The sequence below is a fragment of the Ctenocephalides felis genome, unplaced genomic scaffold (genome assembly GCF_003426905.1).
Source record: "Ctenocephalides felis isolate EL2017-DRISC unplaced genomic scaffold, ASM342690v1 CF-g0.4_SCAFFOLD_03570, whole genome shotgun sequence".
Taxonomy (NCBI): domain Eukaryota; kingdom Metazoa; phylum Arthropoda; class Insecta; order Siphonaptera; family Pulicidae; genus Ctenocephalides; species Ctenocephalides felis.
In genome coordinates, this window is record NW_020539724.1 from 27,837,570 (window position 1) to 27,852,363 (window position 14,794).

Sequence of the window (14,794 nt, forward strand, 5' to 3'; positions counted from 1 at the left end):
ACGAAAAAGAACCGGAACAGAACCGACAACACAACTGATGACGGAATACTTAAATTCCTCATTTGAAGGCGTACTAGGCAAACCGGCAAACGATATCACGTCGGTGTGGTCAAGAGTAAGGGCGGCTGTACGCCGACTAAAAATGAAAATAAATGTCCGACTAGAACTCGAAGCACTGTACGTGGACGATGAGAAGGTTGAAAGAAAGAATGCCGAAATGAAACTCAGAACTGCGGCGAGAAAATTCTACCTGAAGCAGCTACTGGCTAAGCCCGACTAATGGAAAGCATTTGATATTATTTCAGCGTATAACTCATCGAACCACTTCATGCGGGATGGAAAGTTTACGCGGTTTGCAGAGTGGAGGTTCGTATTCAGAGCGAGGCTGAATGTCGTGCCCCTCAATGGTTGCAGAAGACATGGGCAAGGCGATAAAAAGTGTCGCAGATGTGGAGATTCCAACGAGACCTTACCTCATGTACTGAATCACTGCCGCCCCCACTTCACTACAATGACGAAGCGGCATGATGCGATTGTGAACCGGCTCGTTAAAGCTGCCAAGAAGCCCGACGATGGTATCATATACCAAAACCAGCAGATACCTGGATACTCTGGACTCGAAAGGCCTGATATTGTGATAGTTGACGAAGGCAAAAAAAGAAGTCAAAATCGTCGACGTCACGGTGGCCTTCGAAAATAAGAGGCAGCATTTGAGAAGGCACGAGCAGAGAAAATCCGAAAATACTCAGCACTGGCAGAATACTTCAAAAAGAAAGAATATAAAACGGAACTGAATGCTTTCGTGCTTGGGTCCCTCGGAGGATACTCCCCAGAGAATGTGGGAACATTGATATCACTAGGAATAGGGAAGAAATACTGTGTACTAATGAAAAAGCTAATGGTTAGCGACACGATCAGATGGTCCCGAGATATTTACATTGAACACATAACGGGCCACAGACAGTACACAAGCTAAATATTTATGTCCGCCCTCCACAGGAATAACAGCTATTAAAATAGCACCACTTAATAAAATCATTGATATAATTGGCATGTTACTACTTGCATTTGCATTTCATAACTTGCATGTATACTAACTTAAGCTCACTTAGTTTACTATTACTAATAACTACTAACTTTGCATGTTACAAACTTATTAAGTTGAATGATAACTCTTAAACTAACCTTAATCCTTTAAGTCTATATGTATACTAACCCCCCTGATTACAATTACTAGCTAATAACTAATTATTTTGCATGTTATTCTAACAACATAATATTAAGTTGCACGATAACTTTCACTTATCTAGCCTTAATATCTATTAATTGGCATGCATACTAATATTAATCTTAACCTCTTATATATTATTGGTGTTGGTGCTTATGTATCGAATATTAACCTCTAGAAATAATTGAAGTTGTATGTTGCTATGAATAATGGCTTGCGCATGAAATTATGCAACCAGTACTGAAATATGTATAAATAACCTAAATGTTCCAGTTATTTCAACTGAACATATCTAATTTTTTACCTTCCATTCCAGACTTAGCATGGACTCGGATCGCGTCGCTGGCGGTTTCATGATCTACGTTTACTATATTTATCTCATATTTCAGCTTAAATACGCGTTTCCCATGTAGATAAGATAGATAAAAAGTATTTATTACAATAGCTGATCATACATATGCATTGTTATTTACACATATTTTTCTACCCTTGTGTACTTTAAATTACATTATTGATCTTAATATATACAGTGAATATTGTGAATATAGCGAGATTACAAATTGAGTGGCAAAAAAAGAGGAAAGAAAACTTCTTCTCAAAAAAAAAGCCACAGAGCAGTACTTATAATTATACATATTATACAAATAAAAAGAAAAAAAAAAAAGATTTATGCTCATCCAAGTATCAATTGCCACTATGGGTCGATCAGTATATATTTTGGCATGGCGTGAGTGCCATACCAAATATCGTCTCTTGTGTATTGGCCGAGGCCCGCGATGTTAATATTAGGATGATCCCCACATTTTAGACAAAAATTTTCAGTGAGCTTTTTTATAAAGTCTAGTATGGTCGGTAAGTCAGTCTGTTTGTGTATGTATTTTGAAGAGTAGTAATGTCTAGTCAGTGGGTCCCTTATTTTGTTGAGTACGAGTCGTAGTGTCTTATTTTGTAATGTCTGTAGTTTTCGTAGGTTAGTCTTAGTCGTCGCGTTCCGTGCCGGAGCGGCGTATGTCAGTATCGGTCTTATTAGTGTCAAGTAAAGTGTTCGTTTGTTTTTCACGCTTAGCGGGCTGTTGTGGTTCAAGAGAGGTCTCAGTAGATTTAACATCCCGTAAGCCTGTCCAATTTTTGTATTAACATGTTTTGTGAAGCTGAGTCTATGGTCCAGGGTCACACCAAGATATTTGGACCACTCAACTTCACAGTCCAATACTTTAATTTTGTCCAAGTCAGTCAGTCTAGTCGTGGCATTTCGGCTCTTTGTGAAAAGAATAGCCTCCGTCTTTTGCAGATTGATTTTAATTTGCCATTTGTCAGTATATTCAGTTAGTTTGTCTATGTGTGTCTGTATCTTTGTAGTCAGTAGTGTAGGTGAGCGTGATGATTTGTATATGGCAGTGTCGTCAGCAAACGTCAGTAACGTTGTGCCGGCGTCAGTGGGTATGTCGTGAATGTAGACGTTAAACAGTGACGGTCCCAGAATTGAGCCCTGCGGTACTCCCGCCGTCACTTGTTTAACCGTCGAAAGTTCGTTGTCTACTTGTACAGTGAAGTTGCGGTCTGAGAGGTATGAGTGTAAAGTTCTCGTTATGTACGGTGGAAAGTTTAGTTGGATAAGTCTATGTATAAGTCCGTCCATCCAGATGGTGTCAAACGCCTTCTCAAAGTCGAGTAACACCAGTCCGGTATGGTTTCGTCTGTTGAAATTGAGAACTGTATTTTCTATGAGTTTTGTCAGTGGGTGTAGTGTGGAGTGTCGTTCTTTGAAGCCGTATTGTGTGTCAGGTATGATTTTGTTGTCTTATGTGTTTGTTAAGTCTTTTGAGTAGTACCTTTTCGGCTACCTTATTCATTGTGTTGAGGAGGCTGATCGGTCTGTAGTTCTGTGGTATGTCTGGCTGTTTCCTTGGCTTCACTATTGGAAATATGGTGGAGGTTTTCCAAGAAGCGGGAAAGCAGCCTTTTGTCATTATTCTATTTATTATCCGGGTAAGTAAAATGTAGGCGTTCGACGGCAGTTGTTTAAGTATTATGTTTTGTAGTCCGTCCGGTCCCGGTGCTTTTCTGTTCGGTAATTTTTCAACTATTGTCTTTATTTCGGAAACTGTGGCAGGGTCTATTCGTAAGTCTTTGTCCCTGTGGAGGTCAGTGAAGTCTTGAATTGTCTCGTGTACGTTTTGTTTCAGATCTGCGTTTGACATATTGGCATTTTGTTTATGTATGTTTTCAAAGTTTCAAAGTTTTTTGCCAATATTTCCGCTTTGTCTGCTGGTGTCGTTGCGTAATTGTTGTCAGTTAATTTGAGTGGAGGTATGGATGCTGGTTTCTGCGTCAGTCTTTTTGCTGTGTGCCAAATTTTGTGTGGGTCAGTATTTATGTTCTCGAGTCTTTTGGTCCAAGTGTTATTTCGGTGGTCACGTATATCATTGGAAATAATTTTTGTCAGTCTGTTAACATGTTCCTTGAGTAGTCTGTCACCGGTACGTTGCCACAGTTTCTTTGTATGATTTTTAAGTTGTATTTTCAATAAAATGTGTTCTGGCAAGTCGTTGGCTGCTGTTGTTCTTGAGTCTAGTGTCGGTATAGTCTGTTGTACGGCGTCTGTGATTGTCAGTGTAAGGTGTGTTACAGCCTCCTCAATGTCAGTGTTGGTATCGATTGACATAGTGTGTCGTGTGTTGTCTGTGATGATGTCTCTGAAAATTGGCCAGTTGGCTCTGGTGTAATCTAAAAATTTGCGTTTGGGAGTCTGGTCGACGTCTAGTCTGTCTGAAATGGTCATGAAAACTGGATTATGGTCGGAGTTAAAAAGTGTTCTTGTTATGGGTTCGGATGTTACGTGTAGGTTTTTTGTCAATGCCAAATCGATCGTACTGTGATGGTGCGTCTGTACGATGGCGTATCTGGTCGGCGTGTCAGGATAATGTAGTTGTGCGTCTGTGGTGTTGTGTTCGGTCAGGTATTCGTAAAGTCTGTTTCGGTTTGCGTTGTTGAAGTTACAGTTCCAAGATGTGTGTTGTGCGTTGAAGTCTCCTGCCATAAGTACAAATCTGTTTGAGTCCAGTAGTCTTTGTAAGTCCGTATGTTCTAGTCTGCTTGCCGGGATGTAAATCGATATTATAGTTACTTTTTGACCTCTCTTGTATACATTAATAGCTGTTATTTCAGAACCGCCGTCAGGTTTGGCACTTGCTCGTGTCTGATGTTAGACTTGATCAAAATCGCAGTGCCGTCCCATCCGCGTGCGTCTGTCTGTTTGTCGTTTCTGTAAACTTTGTTGATATAGAGTCTATCGTAATTGTTGATATAGAGTCTATCCGGTTTTAAATGTGTCTCGTTAGTCACTACTATGTCCAGATCGTTATCGTCTGTCTCAGTTCGTCCACGTTGTTTTTAAGTCCGTTAAAGTTCATTATGTGTAAGTCGCGCGTTTGATTTATGGAGATGCTGTTAAAAAGTTAAGTATTGTTGTGTATTTTTCGTTATATGTCATGTTGGTGTTTAGTGATTTTGTCAGTTTATAAAGCTTACTGAAAACTTGTTGTACCTGGGGATCTGCAAACAGCATCTTGATCTCGCCCATAGCAGCAAAAAGTCCTTCCTGTGTATTAAAATCTGGATCGGACTGGCTGCAGGCAGGCCGGATTGGCGATGCTGTAGGTCGGATCGGTGGTGGATTCGGTGATGATGGTGGTGCAGGCTGGACAGTTGTTCGTGAAGACTGGATCATTGCTCTGTATAGTGACGATGAGATAGGGAGTTGAGGATACTCAGTTCTGCCGTTGGGACCATTGTTGGTAGAGTTTACAGCTGACGAGAAGCTCCTCGTCGGTGGCACTGGTGTTGGTGCTGGCCTATACGCTTGTCTTCTCCTGAGAGCGTTGCTTTCCTTCTTTTCCTTGTAGTTAATAAGAGCGCTGCATTTGGAGTAATTTGCCGGGTGTTAACTCTTGCAATTGACACACATCGGTGCCTCATGTGGTAGTTTCTGGCACGCTCCTGGCGCGTGCACATTGAGGCACTTTATACACCTGTACTTTAGGCCACAGGTGTACGATGTGTGACCAAAGTTTAAACATTTGTGGCACTGCAGCGCTCTGTTCTGCGGTCTATAGGCTACCCAGGAGAAAATGTGTCCACTAATGTTGGTTATCGACCTTACCTCCGACATATTCTGGTCTTTATCGAGGAGAACAATGTATATAGGTAATTTGTGTTGTCCACCATCTGAGGTTTTCCTCTTTATCTACACTACTTGCCTGGTTTTAATCCCTTTCGACAGAAGATCTTCATGAACCTCTGTCTCTGTAATTGATAGATGTAGACCTGTTATGGTTACTTTCTTCGGCATTTCCTCTTTGATTGTGTAGGTATAAAATTGATAATTGCAGTCCCTTAACATTTCTTTGATCTTCTCGTGTTCTTTAGCGGTGTCAGTGAAAATTTTGTGCAGATTATTATGGAGGTATTGATATTTAAAATTAATTTTAGATGTTTCTCTTAGATATTTAATTGTATTTAAATCTATTTGATCTTTTATGATAATCGGTGGGATTTTTGCCTCTTTCGTGGTGGTGCTCTTGGGTGTCACGGTTTGGACTCCTGAGGTAGATGGTTCCGGCCTAGTAGTGGTTTTCTCAGACTCCTTGTTCTTTTTCGCCCTCTTTCGGCGTGTTACCTTCCTGTAGTCCTCACTCTTCCTATCAGTATCCATATCTGTACGGTCCGTGAGCGCATCATATTTATTTTTTAGTGCAGTACTTGTCTGCACGTCCATCTTCTGATTTATGTTTGACATCTTGAATTTTTTCCCAGGCCCCTGCGCGGGAATTATTCTGTTTCCTGAAGGGTTTTGCGCACTGATTTTAAAATTTATTAAAAATGATATAAAAAGACTTCACAATTTTGAAAAAGAAAAAACATTTGCTAATGGGTGCTTACTTCCTCCCCATTAGCAACCCCAATCCGGGGTTTGGGAAAAGAAGTATGCAAAAGGCACGTTCACCTTTAAAATTTTGACAGATATAATAATATATATCGAACTTGTAAGTATTAAGCCCGGTGCCTTTAAAAAGGCAAGATTTAGAATCAATTCCGGACTTAAAACTTATTTCACAAAATTCTATTGACACTTCACTGAAAAAACAAATGACTGTCTTTTTCCGTTTCCCATGTTCAAAGTCACTCAGAAATTGAGTGGTAATGTTCATGATTATGCAACGGACAATAAAGCGTTTAGAGGTGAAATTCTTTATGGTTAAGACTAAAGTATTCACTAAAAAACTACAATATCTGTTCTTATCAGCTTAATATCTGATAGTATCTGCATAGCAGATCCAGTATATTAAACTGATTTTTGGAAATTGGCGGAATGTCAGGGGCTTGCTCCGCTTCCGCCGCGGGTTGGCCCGGTATTGCAGTACCGCCGGGATCGGCCCATAAAAAAACATCATATAATAATAAATTAGAAAATGTGCATATATTGCATATTAAATATATATATATATATATATATATATATATATATATATATTAAATATAAATATATTGATATGTAATATCGATAATTGATTTCAAATTAACTATATAAATTAATTATATAAAAACTATAAAATTAATAATAAAATAAAAAAAATATATAAAGCTATAAAAATCTAACAAAAGATTATATATAACGATAATAGGATTAAAATACGTATAAGTGTGAACGCTCACCTATCAATAGAGAAATTAATTCGAACATGAGCTTCAGTTCTCCTAATAAAATATTTTTTTGAAAAATTGTGCAAGTGTCAGAATTTTTTTTACATATATATATGACAATAAAATGAGTTTAATATATATATATATATATATATATATATATATATATATATATGAGTATAAACATTTTTTTGAAAAATTTTGCAAGTGTCAGAAAATACTTTATATATATATGACAATAAAATGAGTTTAATATATATATATAAGTATGAACACACATCTATCGATGGAGAAATTAATATGAATATGAGTGTCTGTTCTCCTAATAAAATATTTTTTTGAAAATTTTTTCAAATGTCAGAAAATACTTTACATATATATATATATATATATATATATATATATATATATATATATGACAATAAAATGAGTTTAATATATGTAAGTATGAGCACACATCTATCGATAAAGAAACTAATATGAATATGAGTGTCTGTTCTCCTAATAAAATATTTTTTTGAAAAATTTTGCAAGTGTCAGAAAATACTTTATATATATATGACAATAAAATGAGTTTAATATATATATATAAGTATGAACACACATGTATCGATGGAGAAATTAATTCGAATATGAGTTTCTGTTTGCCCAAAACATTTTTTTTTATTTATTGTTTTTTTTTTGAAAAATTTTACAAATGTGAGAAAAGGCTCATAACGACAGTAGAGTTAACAGTCATATTAGAACATTCGCTCATAGAACTTTAGGGGGTGAAGAATAGATAGGGAATGGACGCGAGAGTTGATAAAGATAGATGAAAAATGAATTGTTGAATTAGTTGGGAATATTTTGTTTTTATTGTAGAATTTAAAAAATAGTATTTGTCCGCAAATTTATCTTAGCGTAACCTTGGACTATAGACTCAGCTTCACAAAACATACGAATACAAAAATTGGACAGGCTTACGGGATGATGAATCTACTGAGACCTCTTTTGAATCACAGCAGCTCGCTAAGCGTGAAGAACAAGCGGACACTTTACTTGACACTAATAAGACCAATACTTATATACGCCGCTCCGGCATGGAACGCGACAACCAAGACCAACAGACGGAGACTACAAATAGCACAGAACAAAGCACTGAGATTGGTACTAGACAAATCAAGGGACCCACTGACGAAACACTACTATTCAACGAAGTATTTACACGAACAGACGGACATACCGACTATACTGGAACACATAAAAAAGCTCACTGAAAATTTTTACCGGAAGTGTAGGGATCACAAAAACAGTACCAACCGAGCATTAGGCCAATACACTTCAGAAATGATTTGGTACGGGAAATATGCCATGCCTAACTACCTGATCGAGCCCGCAGTAAATACATAAGTCACAAAACACTGTATGAAGGAGACTAAAACTTTTCTCCTTTTTTTTGTCCTTGCGTAATAATGTATAAAATATTGTTCAAATCTAAATATATAGGCAATATTGTAAAACCATAAACTTTTGGGTAAAATACCCTAGGGTAGACAAACCCACATGTAATCCACTGTATTTTCCACTGTATATATTGAATAAATTTTTATTTCTGTCTGTCTGTCGCAAATTTATCGGATCGATTTATCGATTGATCGATTCGGATCGATCGGATTCTAAGTATCGGTCTTATATTGCGTCTTTTCTAAACAAAGCGGAAATTTGTCAGGGGCTTGCTCCGCTTCAGTCACAAAATTATAAGGTGAACGTGCCTTTTGCTACTGTCTTTCCAAATTCTGGATCGGAATTGGTAATGGATTGAAAGTCAGCACATTTGAAAGTGTTATTCAAAATTTTCTAAAGTCAGTATTTTCAATTTAATAAATTCAGTGGACATCGAATAAAATTCGCCAGAATTCCCGGGCTGGAGACTCGGGAAATGTCGCAAGACATGGACGTCTTGACGAGCACCGTCCTAAAAAATAAGTACCAGGCGTTATCGGACCGCAGTGAAATGGACACGGATCGGGAGATAGACGAGTACCGGATCGTAAAACGCAAGAAGCGGTTAAGGCAAAACAACGCAGACAATGTGATAGGAAACCAGAACACTAACACTCAGAAGCCATCTACATCGAGAACGGGGCATTTAGCACCCAAGAACACCACCGTACCAGAGCCAAAGATTCCACCTATTATCGTCAAAGGCCAGCTGGATTTAAAAGTGATAAAATATATCAAAGATACGACGAAAATAATATTCAGGACCCAATATTTAAAACCACAATTACACAAAATTTTCGCCGATACGATTGCAGATCACGAAAAATTAAAAAGCATATTGACGGATTGTGATTTCCAATTCTACACTTATACTATGCAGTATGACATCCCGAAGAAAATTACTATAACTGGCCTAAATCCAGACATGACTGAAACGGTGGTTCTCGAAGAGCTGAAAGCCAAGGACATTAAGGTAAAGCAGGTGGTCCAAATTAAGAAGAAGGAATCAGACGGCAGTCAGCGCAAACTCCCTATATATATTGTCCTTCTAGATAAGGAACAAGAGATGGCCAAACTGAAAGAAATAAATAATATAGAACGGCATATATTCAAATGGGAAAGCTACAGGCCACTCAACAAGACGATACAGTGCCACAACTGTCTAAACTTTGGTCATACCTCGTACACGTGCGACATGCGCTATAGATGCATAAAATGCACGAACGTGCACCCACCGAGAGTGTGCACGAAGCCACCAACAGAAGAACCGAAGTGCGTGAACTGCCAAGAAAACCACCCGGCTAACTACTCACAATGCCCAGCTTTAATTAACTATAGAGCAAAAAAGGATAAAGATGCGCAAAAGAGACACGAAACATACAGGCCAGCGCCAACACCTGCGCCGCTGACGAGGAGCTTTTCGTCAGCTTTAAAACCCACCAACGATGGTCATAACAACAGATCTGCGTTTTCCGAACTCCCGGTACCATCATCACCACGAACACCACCGGCCTTCCAGTATCCATCGCCGAAGATTCAGCCAGCACCAGAACCGATCCGGCCAGCATCCTCACGAATCCGGCCTACCACCAGCCAGTCCGATCCAGACCTGAGTACACCAGAGGGACTTTTTACTGTTATGGGGAGATCGGGAAGTTATTCGCGGATCCCGAGGTAAGACAAATTTTCAGTGAGCTTTATAAACTGACAAAGACGTTGAACACCAATATGACTTACAATGACAAATATACAACCATACTTAACTTTTTAACGACATGCCCATAAATCACACGCGCAACATAATGTACTTTAACTCCAACGGACTCAAAAGCAACGTAAACGAACTGAAACAGACTATAACAAAATATGACTTGGATATTGTACTAATTAACGAGACATACCTGAAACCTACGGACAGACTTTACGTCAACAACTACAAATTATACAGGAACGACAGACCGACAAACTCATGGGGAGGCACTGGGATATTGATCAAGTCTAATATCAGACACGAGCAAGTGCCAAACCTGACAGCGGGCGGTTCTAAAATAACAACTATTAATGTATACAAAAGGGGTCAAAAAGTGACTATAATATTGATTTACATCCCGGCAAGCGGACTGCAACTGACGGACCTACAAAACCTACTTGACTCAAACACACACGTCTTAATGGCAGGAGACTTCAACGCGCAACATACATCGTGGAACTGCAACTACAACAACGCGAACGGTATCCGACTCTACGAATATCTGACGGAACACAACACCACGGACGCACAATTACACTATCTTGACACGCCGACCAGATATGCCACCGTACAGACACACCATCACAGCACGATCGATCTGGCCTTGACAAAAAACCTTCACATCACATAGAACACTTTTCAATTATGACCATAACCCTGTTTTTATGACTATCTCTGACAAACTCGACGTCGACAATACTCCAGAACGCAACATTTTGGATTATTTCATAGCCAACTGGCCACTTTTTAGAGAAATTATTACAGACAATATACGACACACGGTACCCATAGAGACCAATACAGACATAGAGGAGGCTATGACACATCTGATACGGACGATCACGGACACCATCCAACACACAATACCGCTGCGACACGCAAATACATCCACATTTGACACGCTACCTCAACAAATATTAGTAAAAATTAAATTAAAGAACAATATAAAGAAACTGTGGCAACGTACTGGTGACAGACTACTAAAGAAACACGTGAACAGACAGACAAAAATTATCTATAATGAGATACGTGAGCACCGGAACGACACTTGGACTAAAAGACTAGAGAGCATCAACACTGACCCGAACAAAGTTTGGCAAACAGCCAAAAGTCTGACCAGGAAAACAACACCTATCCCTCCACTCAAACTACCTGACAACAGCTACGCCACGACACCAGCAGACAAAGCAGAAATTTTGGCCACAAACTTTGAAAACATACACAAACAAAACGCCGACATGTCCAACGCAGACTTAAGACGAGACGTACGCAATTCTATTCAAAATTTTAATGAACAATTTAACGACAAAGACTTACGAATAGACCCTGCCACAGTTTTTGAAATAAATTCTACGATCAGAAAACTACCGAACAGGAAAGCACCCGGACCGGACGGACTACAAAATATTATACTGAAACAATTACCAACAAACGCATACATACTGATTACACGACTGGTTAACCGTATAATGGCTAAAGGCCACTTTCCTGCTTCATGGAAAACATCAACCATATTTCCTATCCTGAAGCCGAGGAAACAGCCAGACTCACCGCAAAATTACAGACCAATCAGCCTCCTCAATACAATGAGCAAAGTTACCGAAAAGATACTGCTCAAACGCATCAACAGACACATCAGACGAAACAAGATTATACCAGACACACAGTACGGCTTCAAGGAACAGCACTCTACGTTACATCCACTCACACAGCTAAGAGAAAATACTGTACTCAACTTCAATAGACGAAACCATACCGGATTGGTGCTGCTCGATTTCGAGAAGGCCTTCGACACCATCTGGATGGACGGACTGATACATAAATTCATAACGCTTAACTTTCCATCATACATCACAAAACTACTCAATTCTTACCTCACAGACCGTAATTTCACAGTTCAAGTAGACAACACACCCTCGACGATTAAACAAGTGACGGCGGGAGTACCGCAGGGCTCTATCCTGGGACCGTCCTTGCTTAACGTCTACATCCACAACATGCTCACTGACGCCGACACAACACTGTTGACATTTGCTGACGACACTGCCATTTACAGATCATCACGTTCACCTACGCTACTGACTACAAAAATACAGAGACATATAGACGCCCTGACTGATTACACGGAAAAATGGCAAATTAAAATTAATCCTTCTAAAACAGAAGCAATTTTCTTTACAAAAAGCCGTTGGTCCATTACACTTACTGACTTGACGAAACTAAAGGTAATGGGCCATGAAGCTGAGTGGTCCAAGGAAGTCAAATACCTTGGCGTAACCTTGGACTATAGACTCAGCTTCACAAAACATACGAATACAAAAATTGGACAGGCTTACGGGATGATGAATCTACTGAGACCTCTTTTGAACCACAACAGCCCGCTAAGCGTGAAGAACAAGCGGACACTTTACTTGACACTCATAAGACCATTACTGACATACGCCGCTCCGGCATGGAACGCGACAACCAAGACCAACAGACGGAGACTACAAATAGCACAGAACAAGGCACTGAGATTTGCCACTCATCCCGAAAAAGGAGACCCCAGGGACATAAACAACTGGAGGCCGACAGCGCTATCGAACACACTGGGGAAACTCTACGCATCGGTTATCGCGAGCAGACTGTCCAAATGGTGCATAGAGAACGACCGCATCTCGCCGTCGCAGATGGGCTTTATGCAGTACGACGGATGTATGGAGCACAACTTCACGCTGCAATGAATCATCCAAGACGCAAGGAGGAAGCAAAAACAAGCCGCCATAGCATGGTTAGATCTGAGGAATGCGTTCGGCGCTGTCCCACATGCAGCGATATTCAACGCCTTGGAATGGACAGGTCTTCACGCCGACTCCATCGCCGTAGTTCGCAGACTATACAGAGGATCGTTCACAAGAGTGCGCGGCGAGCATGGAGCAACCGACGAGATCCCCGTTCGAGCTGGTGTAAAGCAAGGGTGCCCTCTCTCCCCAATCGTGTTCAACATCACGCTGGAGCCGCTGCTGCACGCACTAGCCAGGATGGCCGACTACTACAAACTGGAGGGTCAGAAATTCAACGTCCTGGCATATGCTGACGACCTGGCCATCATCGGAGCCGACAGAGAGGGACTGCAACGACTGCTGAACACGACGGAGACAATAGCCGCCTGGTCTGGGCTGCAATTCAACGCAAGGAAGTGCGCGGCACTACACGTGGACGGACGACGACGCAGCGCAATCGGAACGACCTTCAAGCTTGAAGCAGAGAACCTGAGAGCACTGTCGCAGGAGGAGTGGTACGAGCACTTAGGCGTTCCCACCGGATTTTCTACGTTTTTGTCAGGGGAAGACGTACTAGAGCAGATGCAGCAGTACCTATCCAGAGTAGACGAGTCGCTGCTGGCGCCATGGCAGAAGATCGACGCAGTCAATACCTTTATCGTGCCGCAGGTGGAATTTCATCTGAAGAATCGGAACGTGGCCAAGGCGATCCTGCACAGGTTCGACAAACAGGTGAAGAGAAGCGTCAAGAAATGGGCCCACTTGCCGCAGAGAGCCAGCGCCGAGGTCCTATATCTGAGTTACAAGGACGGATTCAACATCCTACCAGCAGCGGTGTTGGCAGATATAGGACAAGTTGTACACGCCCACCGACTGCTGACATCAAAGGACCGGGCCACGGCAGAACTCAGCAGAGCCACGCTAGCAGACGTCGTAAAGAAACGAGTAGGACACGAGCCAAACACTGAGGAGATCGTCGGATTCATAAACTTCGGAACGAGTGGCGATCTCGGAAAACCAGCAAATGACATTACGACCACGTGGTCGAGGCTCAGGACGGCAGTGCGGCGACTGAAAGCAAAGATCAAACTGCAGCTGGGACTAGACGAACTAACCGTAGACAATGCTCCAGTAAGCAGGGACAACGCAGAATCAAGACTCCGAGCAGCAGCGCGCCGATTCTACAAGGAAAGATTACTCAGGAAACCGGACCAGGGGGAAGTTTTCGAGGTGACGTCGCAGAATTCTGCATCAAACCATTTTATCAGGCAGGGAGACTTCACCAGATTTGCCGAGTGGAAATTTAATTATCGAGCGCGGCTCAACGTTTTACCACTGAACGGGAGTCGTCCATTTGTCTGCGACGACAAGCGATGCAGAAGATGTGGACAGCACGATGAGACCCTGCCTACCGTCATCAATCACTGCAAACCGCACCTGAGCGCCATTACGAGGAGACACGACAGCATCGTGCAGAGACTGATCACGGCGGCAAAGAAACCAGCGGACGGAGTCCTATAGGCCAACCAGCCGATACCCTGATACAACGGAGTGAAGAGGCCGGACATCGTCATCGTGGACAGTATAGACCGGACAGCCACGATTATCGATGTAGCTGTGCCGTTCGAGAATCGAGCCGAGGCATTCCAGACAACCAGGCAGCAGAAGAGGGAGAAATACGCGACGCTGGCGGAGCACCTACGAAGCCAAGGATTCAGGACAACAGTAGACGCCTTTATCGTTGGATCTCTCGGGGGATACTGCAGCCGCAACTGGACCGCGTTGGCAGCACTCAAAGTCAACAAGAAATATGCAGTACTGATGAAGCGGCTAATGGTATCCGATACAATCCGCTGGTCCCGAGAC

At 41.3% G+C, this 14,794-nt stretch overlaps 1 non-coding gene across 1 annotated transcript; it reads left to right on the forward strand.

Annotated features, from left to right (window-relative positions):
• Positions 1-6,473: 6,473 nt before the first annotated feature.
• Positions 6,474-6,673, forward strand: LOC113383980. The gene has a single exon (XR_003367928.1). It is a non-coding gene; the product is annotated as a U2 spliceosomal RNA (small nuclear RNA).
• The last annotated feature ends 8,121 nt before the right edge of the window (positions 6,674-14,794 follow it).